Genomic DNA, 8,511 nt, shown 5'->3' with positions numbered 1-8,511 from the left:
GGTGTTCAATCTCTTCCCCGACAACCCCTCTGTGTTGAGCAACCCTCAGGGCCCCTCCTCTCCCGCGCTAGAGCTCGTGCGACGCGTGCCCGCGTGCACAAGAACCAGCCAAGGTTGCACGGCCATGGATGCTCGACTCCTCTCTCTCTCTCTCTCTCTCTCTCTCTGTTGCAGATGGTTCTGGTGGTCCAAAACTGTTGGAATTATGCCCTAGAGGCAATAATAAATATAGTTATTATTATAATTCCTGTATCAAGATAATCGTTTATTATCCATGCTATAATGGTATTGAATGAAGACTCATTTACATGTGTGGATACATAGACAAAACACTGTCCCTAGCAAGCCTCTAGTTGGCTAGCCAGTTGATCAAAGATAGTCAGTGTCTTCTGATTATGAACAAGGTGTTGTTGCATGATAACTGGATCACGTCATTAGGAGAATCACGTGATGGACTAGACCCAAACTAATAGACGTAGCATGTTGATCGTGTCATTTTGTTGCTACTGTTTTCTGCGTGTCAAGTATTTGTTCCTATGACCATGAGATCATATAACTCACTAACACCGGAGGAATACTTTGTGTGTATCAAACGTCGCAACTTAACTGGGTGACTATAAAGATGCTCTACAGGTATCTCCGAAGGTATTCGTTGAGTTAGTATGGATCAAGACTGGGATTTGTCACTCCGTGTGACGGAGAGGTATCTCAGGGCCCACTCGGTAATACAACATCACACACAAGCCTTGCAAGCAATGTAACTTAGTGTAAGTTGCGGGATCTTGTATTACGGAACGAGTAAAGAGACTTGCCGGTAAAACGAGATTGAAATAGGTATGCGGATACTGACGATCGAATCTCGGGCAAGTAACATACCGAAGGACAAAGGGAATGGCATACGGGATTATATGAATCCTTGGCACTGAGGTTCAAACGATAAGATCTTCGTAGGATATGTAGGATCCAATATGGGCATCCAGGTCCCGCTATTGGATATTCACCGAGGAGTCTCTCGGGTCATGTCTACATAGTTCTCGAACCCGCAGGGTCTGCACACTTAAGGTTCGACGTTGTTTTATGCGTATTTGAGTTATATGGTTGGTTACCGAATGTTGTTCGGAGTCCCGGATGAGATCACGGACGTCACGAGGGTTTCTGGAATGGTCCGGAAACGAAGATTGATATATAGGATGACCTCATTTGATTACCGGAAGGTTTTCGGAGTTACCGGGAATGTACCGGGAATGACGAATGGGTTCCGGGAGTTCACCGGGGGGGCAACCCACCCCGGGGAAGCCCATAGGCCTTGATGGTGGCACACCAGCCCTTAGTGGGCTGGTGGGACAGCCCAAAAGGGCCCTATGCGCATTGGAAGAAAAATCAAAGAGAAAAGAAAAAAAAAGGAGGAGGTGGGAAAGGAAAGAAGGACTCCACCCACCAAACCAAGTAGGACTCGGTTTGGGGGGGAGTCCTTCCCCCCTTTGGCTCAGTCGACCCCCTTGGGGCTCCTTGAGCCCCAAGGCAAGGTCCCCCCTCTCCCACCTATATATACGGAGGTTTTAGGGCTGATTTGAGACGACTTTTCCACGGCAGCCCGACCACATACCTCCACGGTTTGTCCTCTAGATCGTGTTTCTGCGGAGCTCGGGCGGAGCCCTGCTGAGACGAGATCATCACCAACCTCCGGAGCGCCGTCACGCTGCCGGAGAACTCTTCTACCTCTCCGTCTCTCTTGCTGGATCAAGAAGGCCGAGATCATCGTCGAGTTGTACGTGTGCTGAACGCGGAGGTGCCGTCCGTTCGGCACTAGATCGTGGGACTGATCGCGGAATAGTTCGCGGGGCGGATCGAGGGACGTGAGGACGTTCCACTACATCAACCGCGTTCACTAACGCTTCTGTTGTACGGTCTACAAGGGTACGTAGATCACTCATCCCCTCTCGTAGATGGACATCACCATGATAGGTCTTCGTGTGCGTAGGAAAATTTTTGTTTCCCATGCGACCTTCCCCAACAAAAACCACGTCCTAAGACCGTGGTATCAACTCCAGCTCCTCCCTCCACCCCCATGCGCGCCACAGCGAGTCACCGGCGCTCCCGAATCGGCTCACCGCCGCGGGCCTATTTATAGCCCTCCCCCTCTCTCCTGCACCCCTCAGATAGCTTCACCACGACCACTAGCACCTCCCTAGCCAGCAGAGCAAGCCAGCAGAGCCCCGGTGCTCAAGATCGACCGAGGCCCCTCCACCTTGGAGCTCCGGTCGATCTCCGGCTACACGACAGCTCCTGCGTCCCCCGACCCACCAAACTGATCCCCTCAACCCAGGAAGCTTTCCCCCAACTCGTCCGTGCATTTCCGTGCCCCTAGCTTTCTCCTCGACCACCTCCCGAAACTCCTTCGCCGCGGCCTTCTCGTCGCCGGCGAATCCCTGCCTCTCCGTCGTTGTTTCGACCACCAGCAGGTAGGCTGCGTCATGCCGAACCCATTCTTGTCCTTGTTTGGGCTTGAGGACGTCGGCCGCCTCGTCGGCGTGCTCCTCCTCCTCTCTAGCCAGAGGTAGGAGACGACCCCGATAGGTGTGCCCCACCTGTTGGTGGCCCAACCTCCTCCCCACGCTGCTCGCAGCCGCTGATCACAGGGCCCCGCACATCAGGTTCAAACCTGACGGCGCGAGCGCCTGGGCGGGCTGCCGGCTGGCGTGGAGCCGGCCCAATTCCAGGCCGAGCCACGCGAGGGATTTAGCCATTTTTCTTTTATTTTCAAAATCTGTTTTCTAAGATTTTTATAGAAATATTTAACTAGTGTAAAAATATAATTTTTCCACTAATGTGTAGTATTTAATGAGACCAATGGATGAACTTTTCAACAATTATTCTATTTTACAATAATAAAAAGGACTAATTTGGAATAGTTTTGCTTCTGTTTGGTTGATTTTAAAAATGTTCCTTCACTGGAATCAGAGGCAAATATTTTTCAAAATAACAACTTAGATTTATCAGTAATATAGAACATTTTTAAAATAACTTTGTGATCTGTTTTTGAGTGAGCTATTTCTTATTTATTCTTTGTACGACGATAGAAAATCCGTGTGGCGAGGGAATCGGAGCGGAAGACCTCGAAGACCCCGGATATCTAGCAGACCAAGGCAAGCAACCCTTTCACCATGAATGAGCATATGTTATATTGCATGTTCAAAATAGCAAGTATTTCCGTTGCATATGATCATAAGTGCCGGTAAATCATTCGATGTGATGTTACCGATGGCTCCTCCGGAACACATGCATTGAGCTTGATCCTACCCCTTTTTAGGATCATGTTATCATCATGATGACAAGTAATACTAGAATAATATCATGAGCATGTTGTTGGTATAAAACAAGGATTTATGAAAACCCCGTCGGGTGCCACTAATGCCCGAGGGTGATGATGAGTTAGGTGGCCACTTTTGGTGAAGTGGTGCACCGGGTATTTTGAGTGAGTATCGTTTCGGAAATGGGATTAGATTTATGATGTATCGACCGTCCCAACCTTACCAGTACGACCACGTTACCCCTTATGGGACGGGGCTATGTTAATTACTCTGGTCGGTGCTAGCAAAGAGCCACATTACTAGTGGCGGGAGTGATGTGAGGTCACTCTCGCGATGGGGTCGTGCCAGGTAGGACGAGTATGCCATTTTTATGAGTTCCAGGCACACCGTTGATCCCCGCATGGTTGGTACTGTCCAGAGTCGATACTCGTAAGACGTACAACATGTGGGATGGGTACCAATCGAGTGGACCTCTTTGTCTAGTATCGTCACGGGAAAGGCATTAATCGGGTACATACCTCGGGTATGTTATATACCGCGAGTCGTGGATGACATGAAAGTTTCCCGGATCTCGTGGGTCCAGCGTACTACCTCTGGAGAGTATAAAATTATTCGAATAGCCGTGTCCACGGTCAAGGATGGTTGGGTAATCCTGCTTAAACTACGTCCACTTGTTTCCGCACAACCCAAGTGTGTGTGAGTTGTGATAAAGATGAGTTATTATGAAGGTAATGATATGACCAAGTTTGGTGACTTGGCATATAGGGTGAACCCAGATGGTTCAACCCTCACAGATATATTGATATCTGTAACATGTTCTTCTACAGTAATTCTTTAACTTGATGCATATTCATGATCATTCCACCAACATGAGTTACACAAAGGATGCATGATATTGTTATCCTTCGCTTTCATTGTTCATATCATGGATTGTTTTCGAGTACATTCAAAAGTAATCATTGGCTTGCCACTGGTTATATTATTGACCAGACATGGAAGGACCGGAGTTTGGAGATGAGTACGTCTTCGGAGACGCCCCTGCGAACTAGGACGCTTCCGAGTCAGAATACATGTCGGTGTAGGCTTGATGGCATGGGCACCCGCTTAGCCCCTATGATTTCCGCTATTAGATGTATCAGTGTGATTTGGCCTTAGGCTCTGTTTCTGAACTTGACCATCCGGTCATGTGTTGTAATAATCGGTATTCGGATGTAAGACTCTTTTATTCGGTATCTGTGTTCGGTGAGCATTGATCTCTGGGATCACTGAACACGGCGATCTCGACTCGTAAGTCGGGGTCCCCACACATATAACTCAACTATACTAAAACATCGTTGAAGCTTAAGTGTGCAGACCCTGCGGGTTCGAGAACTATGTAGACATGAACCGAGGCACTCCTCGGTCAATATCCAATAGTGGGACCTAGATGCCCATATTGGATCCTACATCTTCTCCGAAGATCTTATCGGTTGAACCTCGGTGTCAAGGATTCATATAATCCCGTATGGCATTCCCTTTGTCCTTCGGTATGTTACTTGCCCGAGATTTGATCGTCGGTATCTGCATACCTATTTCAATCCCGTTACCGGCAAGTATCTTTACTCGTTCCGTAATACAAGATCCCGTGACTTACACTTAGCCACATTGCTTGCAAGGCTTGTGTGTGATGTTGTATTACCGAGTGGGCCCCGAGATACCTCTCCGTCACACGGAGTGACAAATCCCAGTCTTGATCCATACTAACTCAACGGACACGTTCGGAGATACCTGTAGAGCACCTTTATAGTCACCCAGTTACGTTGCGACGTTTGATGCACACAAGGTATTCCTCCGGTGCGAGTGAGTTATATGATCTCATGGTCATAGGAATAAATACTTGACACGCAAAAAACAATAGCAATGAAACGATACAATCAATATGCGACGTTCATAGTTTGGGTCTAGTCCATCACACGATTCTCCTAATGATGTGATCCAGTTATCAAGCAACAACACTTGCACATAGTCAGAAAACCTTGACTATCCTTGATCAACTGGCTAGCCAACTAGAGGCTTGCTAGGGACATTGTTTTGTCTATGTATCCACACATGTATCTATGGTTTCATTTAATACAATTATAGCAAGGATAATAAACGATTATCTTATAACATAAAATATAATAATAACTATTTATCATTGCCTCTAGGGCATATTTCCAACACCGCCGCCATCTCCCTCTTCTGCTCGAGCGAGGGAATGTCCCAGAGGGCTTTGGTGCGCGATGAGGCCATGACGGGCGTGTTGCGGTGAGGAGAAAGGAATCGGAGGAGGATGCCCATGGTTGTGGTCGGAGATGGAGTTTATATAGTGGTGGATGGGAGTGGATAATGATGATGTGGTTAATGGTAGGCGGTAGACAGATGGATGGGTGACGTCGGAGTAGGTTCCTCAGCAACCACATATCATTAATGTAGGTCGAGATGTATCGTTTGAACGCGGAGCAGATGCCTGCACCAGAAAAGCGGCGTGGGCGACGCTCTCTTGACCGCGCGTCGCTTCAATGTCAGCAAAAGTGTGAGGTCACGTCCGCTCTCACCGGACATGAATGCGGCATTGACGCTTTGGAATGACGCTAATCGTTTCGAGCGGGAAGTGTGTGCGCGCGACGAAGGGAGTTAAGGATGGGCCAAGGCAGATATAAACGGACGTGGTAGCCGTGTGGGCGCCCGTTGGATGTTAAACATGTTCGGACCACGCGATTCATAGGTATACGGACGGTTTGAGAGTTAGCGGTGGAGATGCCCTAAGCACCATCATCCATATTATACCCTGTGAGTTAATACCTTTTCCCTTTCTTGATTTGCATAGATATCACCGAGCATCCAGCCAATTATTCGATTCCTTAATTCATCGAGAGTCCAGCCGTCCAGGATAGTAAAACATTGAAGAAGATATGATGCGCAGTTCGATCTCCTTGTCACGTTCCACAAGGAGATGGAGGGAGAAAACAATGAAGCCCAGTACCGAACTAGTCTCTGGATGCACTGCTACTAGTAGCTGAAACTAGTATTAGGCCTGGTGTGTTTTTCTGGACAAATTATACGTATATCAACTCTGGATCTTATACTGACAGACTTTGTGTGTTAAGTGCAATGTTGTGGTTTACGCCTGGCTTTGTCGGCACATATAATTTAATGATCTATATATCCTGCGAGAAGTTGACCAGAAAGATCACACCTTATATTCGCGCAAGAATTTCGAATCCATTTTTTTTTCTTGCATGGGCATACGATTTCAGTTTGTTTTTTTTCTCAGTCAACCGACAGGAACGTTTTTATTATTATGAAGAATAAAAGAATTGACGAGTCTATAAGAAAAACTAGTCAAAAACACTATGCTTCAGCATAAGGTCTGAAAGTTTCATGGGACGAGATCGGATCCTAAGAGTCTAAACCAAACCCTCGCACACCTCACGGGAAGTCCGAAACCCGCTACCCCTAATAACACGCAAGTTGTGATTATACTAATCCGCGAGCTTTTGATTATACTAGAAACACAGAATCAAGGAGGAATAAACCGGAATCTTGGCCCTTGGCCATTGCCAGGAGATAGCCGGCAGTAGAATAGTCCATGTTCTCGGCAGGGATTAAACTAGCATAACATTGTTGATTAGTGGAGCATGGTATTGGTACGATACGACGCTTGCGGCACAATCTGCCAATGGTCGAGCCGGCAGGCAGGGGTTGCTTGCTCGGTCTCTCTCTCTCCGCAATACTAAATTTCCGTCCGTTTTCTGCCCCCTTTTCCTCTGCCGTGCTCCCCTAGCTTCCCCACCAGCAACCACGCAGATGGAGTAGGGTGTCCACTTGGAATAGATTAGTCGGGCAATAATGCGGCATACATGATTAGTTAGTCCTCGGTGCTGCCTTTCATCATCTACTAGTCATGAGAAGGCAGGATTAGAATACTAGTATAGTTAGTTGTAAATTGGCCTGGTTTAGTTTAGCCCTCGCCTAACTTGACTTCTGACCAGGATTCACGTTCTCCGACTGAAACATCGATGTAAAGTGTGAACCAGACCTAGTCCTCCTTCACATCACAATTTGATATATAAGGAAAATAATTGCTCGATTAAAGTTAAGCTTGGTTTCTGACCGAGGCTCCATTTGCGATTTAGCGCTAAGAACATCTCTAGTGACGTCCTCCACCTCTTTCCTATTTATGCGCGTTGTGTGAACGAATTCCCTGCTATAGTGTTAATAGAAGTGTGGATGCTTGAAATCCTGAAATAAATCCATCGTATTAAAAAATCTATTCTTATATGCTCCTTCCGTCCCGAAATAAATGTCTTACTTTCTACTAACACTAATACAAAATTATAGTAAGCTTGAGACACTTATTTTGAGACAAAGGGAATACATGTTATACATTTTTAGTTGAGCAAATTGTGGTAGCTAACTTCAGAGGACATGCCTAGAGTAACAAAGATGGAGATCCATGCATAATTCTGTATATGTTTTTAAAATCTGAAGAGGGGATCCATGCATAATTCTATATATGTTTTTAAAATCTGAAGAGGAGAGAAGACCTCAGACCTATGCATCAATTGATATATGCAATCCTTTTATTGTAAAGTAGGACTCAAACAAAAATAAATATAATATACACCTCAAATGTCAGAATAATAAGAAACAAAGATTGCTTGTTGCACTTATACACCACCCAATCCTATTGCTAGGTTTTCATGCAAACTGGTTGAAAATAATCGGCCTTAGACTACTTATAGTGGGAGTATCATATAATAATATCATACATATAATATTATTTTATAATGCTACCTTAATAATGCATAATATCATAAACTAGTATCATAGATCATCTCATTTATTGAGATGCATGACACATAGTAGCATATCATTTAACATGATACGGTATCTACTCATGTTACTCTAACCCCCTATCTCTTCTTTAATCGTCTATCCCATCAACGTGTTTGCTAGTTTCAAGTATGTGATACCACCTAAGATACCACCCCCCCAAATATGGCCAGTCTTATCATGTCCAAGTGGCCGACACCCATACCATATGTCGTCCCACACTGAGTAGCCACGCGTGATAATAACTAGCAAGGGCTAGTTGAGACGTCAAATTGGAGCGTGGGCTGCAACGGCAATATGCATTGACACTCGCGCTCGCGTAGAGACCGCCGCCGCCGTCGGC

Source organism: Hordeum vulgare, chromosome 2H (genome assembly GCF_904849725.1).
Source record: "Hordeum vulgare subsp. vulgare chromosome 2H, MorexV3_pseudomolecules_assembly, whole genome shotgun sequence".
NCBI classification, from domain to species: domain Eukaryota; kingdom Viridiplantae; phylum Streptophyta; class Magnoliopsida; order Poales; family Poaceae; genus Hordeum; species Hordeum vulgare.
The sequence above is the reverse complement of the archived record's forward strand: the minus strand, read 5'-3'. Positions refer to the sequence as shown.